This window comes from Hyaena hyaena, unplaced genomic scaffold (genome assembly GCF_003009895.1).
Source record: "Hyaena hyaena isolate Hyena2069 unplaced genomic scaffold, ASM300989v1 scaffold_550, whole genome shotgun sequence".
NCBI classification, from domain to species: Eukaryota; Metazoa; Chordata; class Mammalia; order Carnivora; family Hyaenidae; genus Hyaena; species Hyaena hyaena.
Genome location: NW_024081182.1, coordinates 1,297,563 through 1,306,685, shown reverse-complemented (window position 1 = coordinate 1,306,685; position 9,123 = coordinate 1,297,563). Strand labels below are relative to the sequence as shown.

Below are 9,123 nucleotides of genomic sequence, written 5' to 3'. Positions count from 1 at the left end.
TTCTATTACCTGCAGCCAAAGGCACTCTGATACAATCAATACAAACATAATAATTCCTTTACTGCTGATAATAGGATTCATTGTACATTGACAACATTGGAAATACTGTACTAAGCTTCTTAGATTTCATATTGCATTTAATGTTTCATATTGCAAACCATAAAGTAGTTACTATTATTAACTCTATTTTACAGATACGTAGTAGAATGGAGTAAAGGAAACCAATGTTTGTAGGTTGACAATACATAACCTCTTGAGACACTGGGGAGATGGCTCAGAGTGCAGACTCTTGAGTGAGATCATCTTCGCTGAAATACAATTTTATCACTTACTGGCCATGTGATCTTGGGCAATTACTTACCAAGTATTCTCTTGGAGCTTGTTTCTTCACCCTTAAAATGGACAAGATAATTGCATCTATCTCAGAGTGGTATTAGGATGAAATGAGGTTCGTCCAATCAACAAATATTGTGTGCATGATTTAATGTTCCTCATAGTTCTGAAAGGTTGGGAAATGCTACCCCCTTTTACATAAATGAAGAAACTGAGGTTTAAAGAGGTTAAATTAGTTGTCACATAGTAGTATAGTGCTAATAAGCAGGGTGCTGGGATTCAGATCTAACTAGGTTGCTTTTAGTAGCAAAGAACTAGGTGTAGTTACATGACAAAGGCTGTTTGGGGCAGGGGCTAGAACAGAGAGGTGGAAAGATAGATTAAGCTCAGGTTGTAAAGAGCCCTTTATGCTTTGTCAAGGAACATGGGCAACACGTTGGCTAAAGTGTGAGAAGAGGGAGGCCGTGAAGGGCAGGAAAGGAGGGCATTGCCAGATGGGTGACCCTCAGTCTACAGAAGTGCAGCCAGTCTCTAAGCACACACTCCACACAAGGATGGCTAGAGGATCACCAATGCAGGTGGCCTTGTTAATTATTAGATTTGCCTTGTGCAGTATGGTATTGTGATTTATAATAAGAAATATGTTAGGTCTTTGCCCCATTCCTGATACAGAGCTCCTAAAACCCTAGGGATTTCATAAGTATTGAGAGGTATAGAGGTGTCTTTGTTATGTTAATGAGGTGGCTTTTGGATTGAGCCTACCAATGGGGGCTGGTTTGCCAGGAGAACCATCCCTGTGATTGGAGGGTTGGAATTTTCAGTTCCTCTCACCACTACTTGAGGGAAGACAGAGGGACTGAAAAATGAGTTCAATCAACAGCAGCCAATGATTTATTCAATCATGCCTATGTAATAAAGCCCTCATAAAAACTCAACTGATGGGAGGACTCAGAGACCTTCTGGGTTAGTGAGCTCAGAGAGGGCATGGAAGCGCCATGACCCTTTCCCCATAACTCGGCCTATGAATTCCTTCCATCTGGCTGTTCCTGAGTCATATCCTTTTATAATAAACCAATAAACCAGTAATCTAGTAAGTGAAATGTTTCTCTGAGTTTTGTGAGCCGCTCTAGCAAATTAATTGAACCCAAGGAAAGGTTCTTGGGAACCTCTGATTTATAGCCAGTCAGTAAAAGCACACATAACAATCCGGGCTTGTGACTGGCATCTGAAGTGACTGGGGTGGGAAGAGGGGCAGTTCTGTAAGACTGAGCCCTTAACCTGGGAATCTGATGCTATCTCCAGGCACATGGTGTCAGAATTGAGTCAAATTATAGGACACCCAGCTGGCATGGGACACTTGCTGGTGTTAAAAAAAACAAAACCCTGACACACTGGCATTCATATCCAAATATTATACACTCTTATCATCAAAAATCTATATTGCTGTTGGTTACAGTTCAGTCACCTCTCCATCAACTGACATGGGCATAAACTGACCTCAAGCACTTGGGTAATCAGGGCTCTGAAGTCCCAAACTCCCTTATTCCAAAAAGCAACATGAACTAGCAGCTACAATATGAAATTTTGGAATAGACAGACCTTGCCTGGAATCCTTAGTATCTAGGTGATTTAGGCACAATGCCTAACTCTTGAGACCTCAGTATAATGGTTCTGGAGTCAGAGTACATGGGTTCAAATCTTGGGCTGTGTAACCTCAGATATATTATTTATAAGCTCTCTGAGGCTGTTTCCTCATCTGTAAAATGGGAAAGATAGTTTTGTTTACCTATTAAAATGATGGAGAAGAAATTATGTAAGTCACACATTCAATGATAGTCACTGAGGACTTTCTATATGCTAGTCAGTTCTGATGGCGACAAGACAGACAAGATCGCTGTTTTCATGGAGCTCACATTGGAGTGGGAGAGAAGAGATGATACACAAATAATTAAAATAACAAAATAACATCAAGCAGTGATCAAACTATAGCTGCTTTGGACAAAGAAGGGGAGGTCTGAGCAGAGAGTTGAATAATGATTGAGCAGGGGGAACAGCAAGTGCAAAGCCCCTGAGGTCAAACAGTTTGGCATGACTGTAAAAGAAAATAAAAGGCCAGTGTGTCTGGACATACTAAGCAAAGAGTAGAGCAGTGCAAGAGGGAGTCAAGGGCTTGACCCTGGGAAGTCTCTTTACTCTTGTTGGCATTTTGGATTTTACTCAACTTAAAAGACATTAGTGGAGGCTTTTAAACAGAACAGTTCTTACCTGAGTGTCATCCATTCTAAAATTCATACCAGAATTTGTTTTAATCAGGTATGGTAAGACACACAGACATGGAAATGACTGTCATAAAGGAAGTTTACACTCAAAGATCTCTAGAAACAGAAGGCATGTCCTGCAGGGCCACATATGGAAACACCAGAATAAATCAGGAGGCAGTGGGAGGAGAGGGCAGAGCCCAGATCCTGTGTGGGAATTCTCATAAGAAGGAATGGGTCACGCATGGTAAGTGCAGTGAATAGCTTTGGATTGGATACTTTAAGTAATTTCAACAGGCTCTAGGCTATAAGCGTGGTCCCTAGTTGTCTAGTACTGTGATTTAGGGCAGCAAGAACATTGGCTTGGTATGTAAAAAGTTTGATAAAGGAGATGGTTGGGGGTATAGGCTCTGGATTAGATGGTTTGTGCCTGAGCAGAGTTGTTTGCTGTTTCTGGGAATTAACTAGCCCTGCGAGGGAGTCCCTCTAGAATCCAGGCCCCAAATGCAAGAATACCAAGAATACACAAAATTAAAATAAGAAAACAGAATCAACACACATTCACTAACAAGATTTCCATAAATGATATCTATTAGTATTACCTCTAAGATGAGGGTAATGAAAATTTCTGATAATTATACAATTATACAATGTATGCATGGAACTGAAAATATAGGAAGTCGCTGAAAGTTTTATTTGTAATAAAAGTGGTGAGAGTGGACATCCTTGTCTTGTTCCTGACCTTAGGGGCAAAGCTCGGAAACAAGACAACGATGTCCACTCTCACTACTTTTACCTAACGTGGTACTGGAAGTCCTAGCCACAGCAATCAGACAACAAAAAGAAAAGGAATCCAAATTGGTGAGAAAGAAGTAAAACTTTCACTATTTTCAGAGGACATGATACTATTAACAGATAACCTGAGGGGCACCTGGGTGGCTCAGTCAATTAAGTGTCGAACTTCAGCTCAGGTCATGATCTCACTGTTCCTGAGTTCGGGCCTCACGTCAGGCTCTGTACTGACAGCTCGGAGACTGGAGCTTTTTCAGATTCTGTGTCTCCGTCTCTGTTTCTGCCTCTCTCCCACTCATGCTCTGTCCCTCTTGTTCAAAAATAAATAAACATTTTTAAAAAAATTTTTAAATAGGGGCGCCTGGGTGGCTTAGTCGGTTAAGCGTCCGACTTTTGCTTAGGTAATGATCTCACGGTTGTGGGTTCGAGCCCCGCGTCGGGCTCTGTGCTGACTGCCAGCTCAGAGCCTGGAGCCTGTTTCAGTCTGTGACTCCCTCTCTCTCTGACTGTCCCCTGCTCACGCTGTCTCTCTCTCTCTCCCCCCTAGAAATAAATAAAACATTAAAAAAAATTTTTTTAAATAGATAATCCAAAAGACTCCACCAAAAACCTGATGGAACTGATAAACAAATTCAATAAAGTTGCAAGATACAAAATCAATGTACAGAAATCTACTATGTTCCTTTGAGGTTTTTTTTCTTACATTTATTTAGTTTTGAGAGACAGAGACAGAGCTTGAGTGGGGGAGGGACTGAGAGAGAGAAAGAGACACAGGATCTGAAGCAGGCTCCAGGCTCTGTACAAGCTGTGCACATAGAGCCTGATGCAGGGCTTGAACCACGAACCGTGAGATTATGACCTGAGCCAAAGTGGGAAACTCAACCAACTGTGCCACTCAAGTGCCCCTACTGCATTTCTATATAGCGATAATGAAGCAGCAGAAAGAGAAATTAAGGAATCGGTTTCATTTACAATTGAACCAAAAACTATAAGATATCCAGGAATAGACTTAACCAAAGAGGTGAAAGACCTATACTCTGAAAACTATAAAACACTGATGAAAGAAATTGAAGATGACACAGAGAAATGGAAAGACATTCTATGCTCATGGATTGGAAGAACAAATATTGCTAAAATGTCTATACTACCCAAAGCAACCTACACATTTAATGCAATCTCTACCAAAATATCAACAGCATTTTTCATGGAACTATAACAAATAATCCTAAAATTTGTATGGAACCACAAAAGACTCTGAATAGCCAAAGCAATCTTGAAAAAGAAAAGCAAAGCTGGTGGCATCACAATTCCAGACTTCAAGTTATGGTACAAAGCTGTAGTAATCAAAACAGAATGGTAATAGAACAAAAACAGAAACATAGATGAATAGAACAGAACAGAAAATCCAGAAATAAACCCATAATTATATGATCAGCTAATGTTCAGCAAAGCAGGAAAGAATATCCTATGGGACTAAGACAGTCTCCTCAACAAATGATGCTGGGAAAACTGGACAGCAACATGACAAAGAATGAAACTGGATCACTTTCTTACACCAAACACAAAAATAAGCTCGAAGATTAAATGGATTAAAGATTCTAAACGTGAGACCAGAAACCACAAAAATCCTAGAAAAGAATACAGGCAATAATCTTTATGATGCTGACTACAGCAACCTCTTTCTCCTAAAACGAGATACAAAAGCAAAACTAAACTATTAGGACTACATCAAAATAAAGTTTCTGCACAGCAAAGGAAAACAATCAACAAAACTAAAAGGCAAACTACAGAATGGACGAAGATATTTGCAAATGACATCCAATAAAGGACTGGTATTCAAAATAGATAAAGAAAACTCAACATCCCCCCAAGACCCAAATTATCTAATTTTAAAATAGGCAGAAAACCGGAACAGACATTTCTCCAAAAAAGACATAGATGGCCAACAGACACATGATGCTCAACAACACATATCATCAGGGAAATGCAAATCAAAACTACTATGAGACATCACCTCACACCTGTCAGAATGGCTAAAATCAACAATACAAGCAGCAACTGGTTTTGGTGAGTATATGAAGAAAGGGAAACCCTCCTGCAGTGTTGTTGGGAATGCAAACTGGTACAGCCACTGGGGAAAACAATATAGAGGTTTCTCAAAAAGTTAAAAATATTTTGACCTTATGATCCAGCAGTCACATTACTGGGTATTTATCCAAACAACACAAGAACACTAATTCAAAGGATATATGCACTCCTATATTTATAGCACCATTATTTATAATAGCCAAGATATGGAAGCAGCCCAAGTACCCATCTATTGATGAATGGATAAAGAAGATATAATGAAATATTATTCAGCCATAAAAAATAACAAAATCTTGCCATTTGCAGCAATGTAGATGGAGCTAGAGTGTAATGGTAAGTGAAGTAAGTCAGTCAGAGAAAAACAAATACCATATGATTTCATTCATATGTGGAATTTAAGAAACCAAACAAGCAAAGGGAAAAACAATGACACACACACACACACACACACACACACACACACACACACAGAGAGAGAGAGAGAGAGAGAGAGAGAGAGAGAGAGAGAGAGAGAGAGAGAAACAGAGAAAAACAGACTCTTTAATTATAGAGAACAAACTGATGGTTACCAGAGGGTAGAGGGGCTGGGGGAAGAGATGGGTTAATTAGTTGATAGGGATTAAGGAGTGCACTTGTGATGAGCAAAGGGTGATGTATGGAAGTGCTGAATCATGATATTATATATCTGAAACTAATAAAACACTATGTTAACCAACTGGAATTAAAATAAAAAGTTAAAATTTTAAAAAAACAGTAAAAAGAAAAAAATAGCAAACAATTAAAAAAAAGTTTTATTTCTTTCCCCTTCCTGCTATAACTTATTTTGACCTCAATGCTACATTTAGACCAGAAAATATCCCAGAACACATGGATTCTTACCGGCATTTTAAACTGAGAACAAAATTCCCACCTACCCTCCAAAATGCAAGCCAGCGCTGGCAACTGATTTAAAAAAAAAAAAATTGTATTCACCATTGGAAATGTTGCCACCATGCTTAAACCTCCCAATAGTCACTTTAAAAGCAGCCATGACAAAGAATAAGAATGTATTGCAGGTGGGGCGCCGGAGTGGCTCAGTCGGTTGGGCGGCCGACTTCAGCTCAGGTCATGATCTCACAGTTGGGTTTGTGGGTTTGAGCCCCGCGTCGGGCTCTGTGCTGACAGCTAGCTCAGAGCCTGGAGCTGCTTCAGATTCTGTGTCTCCCTCTCTCTGCCCCTCCCCTGCTCACACTGTCTCTCTCTCAGAAATAAATAAAAACATTGAAAAAAAAAAAGAAAAAAAAAGAATGTATTGCAGGTATCCTATGGACCAAGCACTGTGTAAGGCATATACAGTGCTTCCTTAAATATAGTCAGTGTTTCCCCAAATACAGTCACAGGAGATGCTATGGCTGAATGCTGTGCACCCCTATACCCCCCACCCCCCCACACCAATTCATATGTTGAAATCCTAACCTCCAAAGATGACAGTGTTAGGAGGTGGGGCCTTTGGGAGGTCATGAGGGTGGAGCCTCATGTATGGGATTTGTGCCCTGATAAAAGATCTCACAGCTCCCTAGCACCTTCCACCATGTGAGGACTCCATGAGAAAGCTCTAGCCATGAACCAGGAAGTAAGCCCTCACCAGCCACTATAACGAATCTGCTGGCTCTGCCATTCTAGACTTTCCAGCCTCCAGAACTATAGAAATAAATGTGTGTGGTTTTTAAGCTACCCACTCTGAGGTATTTTGTTATAGCAGCCTGAACACACTAGGACAAGAGACTATGGAGAATATAATTTTAAAGGTTCCTAGACCCAGTATTAAATAACATTGAATCACATGATGAGCAGTCCATCCCTTGCCCATCTTTCTAATTACATCAAGGGAAAGTCTCAAGTGGGTGCTAGCATGTCTTTAACACTTCTCTACCACTTGCTAATCTCTCCTTTCAACAAAGAATGAACAAGCCTTAGACTCAGAGTCTTGGCAGGCTACAGTACTAGCTGGAATTTTAATGACATTGTTGTTTTTTACCCCATGATTCTTTAAATCAAGAGAAACTACTTTTTTTTAAAGAACAAGAAAAACTACTCTATCTATATATGAGAAAACCTAATTTTTAAATAAATTTTAAATATCTACTTAAAGAGCAATATCATGTTAATAATATAGTACATGTGGCAAAAATCATACACATGTACTCAAATGACTAAATTTCAGGAAGTGCTGAGTTACTTCTTTTATCCTAATAGCAACCTTGTGAGGTAGATGCCATTTTTATCTCTAGTTTACATACTGGAATCTGTGACGCAGATAGGAAAAGTAAGGCAGCCAAAGTCAGGATTGACACAATTCTACCTAGCTGCAAAATTTGAAATCTCATTTTGCTGACGGATCATGGTGTTTGTTATGAATGAGAAGTTGTCAACTTAGGAAAGCCTCTGATGCATCTCTTAAGAACGCATCAGTGGCACTTGAGTGGCTCAGTCAGCTCAGGTCAGGATCTCAGTTGTGAGATAGAGCCCTACGTCGGGCTCCACACTGAGCTTAATATTCTCTCCCTCTCCCTCCGCCCCTCTCCCTGTGCATGCATGCACACACTCTCTCTCTCTCAAAAAAAAATCGATTAAAAAAATTAAAAGTTCCAGTGACTGCTGGCTTTAGAAATTAGCTTCTAGGTGTATGGCTAACCCTCACCTGCAAATGCTTGGGCAAGCACTAAATTTTCTCTCCAAATCTCCTGCATCTTCTTCTCCTACAGCATCAGCTATAGAGACGCAGAGTGGTACCAAAACCCAACGTTGCTCTGTTAATTGGTCTCTTAGGTCAGTAATGTGGAGTCCCCAGGATGGCAGCACTGTTCCAGGGAAGACAGCATTTATGCTCAGGTATTCAGGACATTCTGAAACTTTCCTGATCAGGACAGTTCATTCCTCTGCCCCTACATAGCCTGGCCCAGCCACTAGATTGCCTACCTGCTGGCCTTTCTAGCTGCTCTGCTTCTGTCTTCGTTGCTGCTTGGCAGAACCTGCCTTATCTGTACATTGATGAGTCATGCTTTCTGTACATTTCAATGTTTTATCCCTGCAGGGAAGATTCTGGTAAGTACCTTCACTCTCACTGCTCTTAATACCCCATGCTTCCCTGTTAGGACTATTTCTGAGGCTCTTAAAGAAAATTGAACTTTTCAGCAGTTGGAGTGCAGTGGTTGGAAAAAAATAAAAAGGCTCCAGGATGAGGGAAATATTCTTGTGATAACCTGGTTAGAAAGAATATTCAAAACCTTCTCTCATCTACTAGTTTGACAACTTGACCATCTATTCTAGGTGTTATACAGTATATGAGAATTCTTGACCTTTGAAATTATGCAAATCAGAGGAAACTCATACAATCCATACACAGGATGTCAACAAGTTACTGGTCATGCCTCTTCTGAAGCCTGCTGTTAATTATGCAGGGAGTGGTAGGAGACCACCATTATCAAACATTATCAAAATTGCCTTTATGTTCAAGCTATGGTATCAATGCAGTGTGTGACTATGGGCACCTCACTTAACCTCCCTGGACCTCAATTCTCTCCTCTGTAAAATACAGGAATTGGATAGAATCATCTCTGTGGGTATCACAATTCTCAAACACTAGGTAATCATGTGGGCACTTTGCTTGCTG

At 40.2% G+C, this 9,123-nt stretch overlaps 1 long non-coding RNA gene across 1 annotated transcript in view; it reads right to left on the bottom strand.

Moving 5' to 3' along the window:
* Window positions 1–360: 360 nt before the first annotated feature.
* Window positions 361–9,123, bottom strand: part of LOC120247852 — a 134,034-nt gene continuing 125,271 nt past the window's right edge. The window contains exon 3 of the long non-coding RNA XR_005532427.1: window positions 361–392. This is a non-coding gene — a long non-coding RNA (uncharacterized LOC120247852). The remainder of the gene's footprint in view (window positions 393–9,123) is intronic.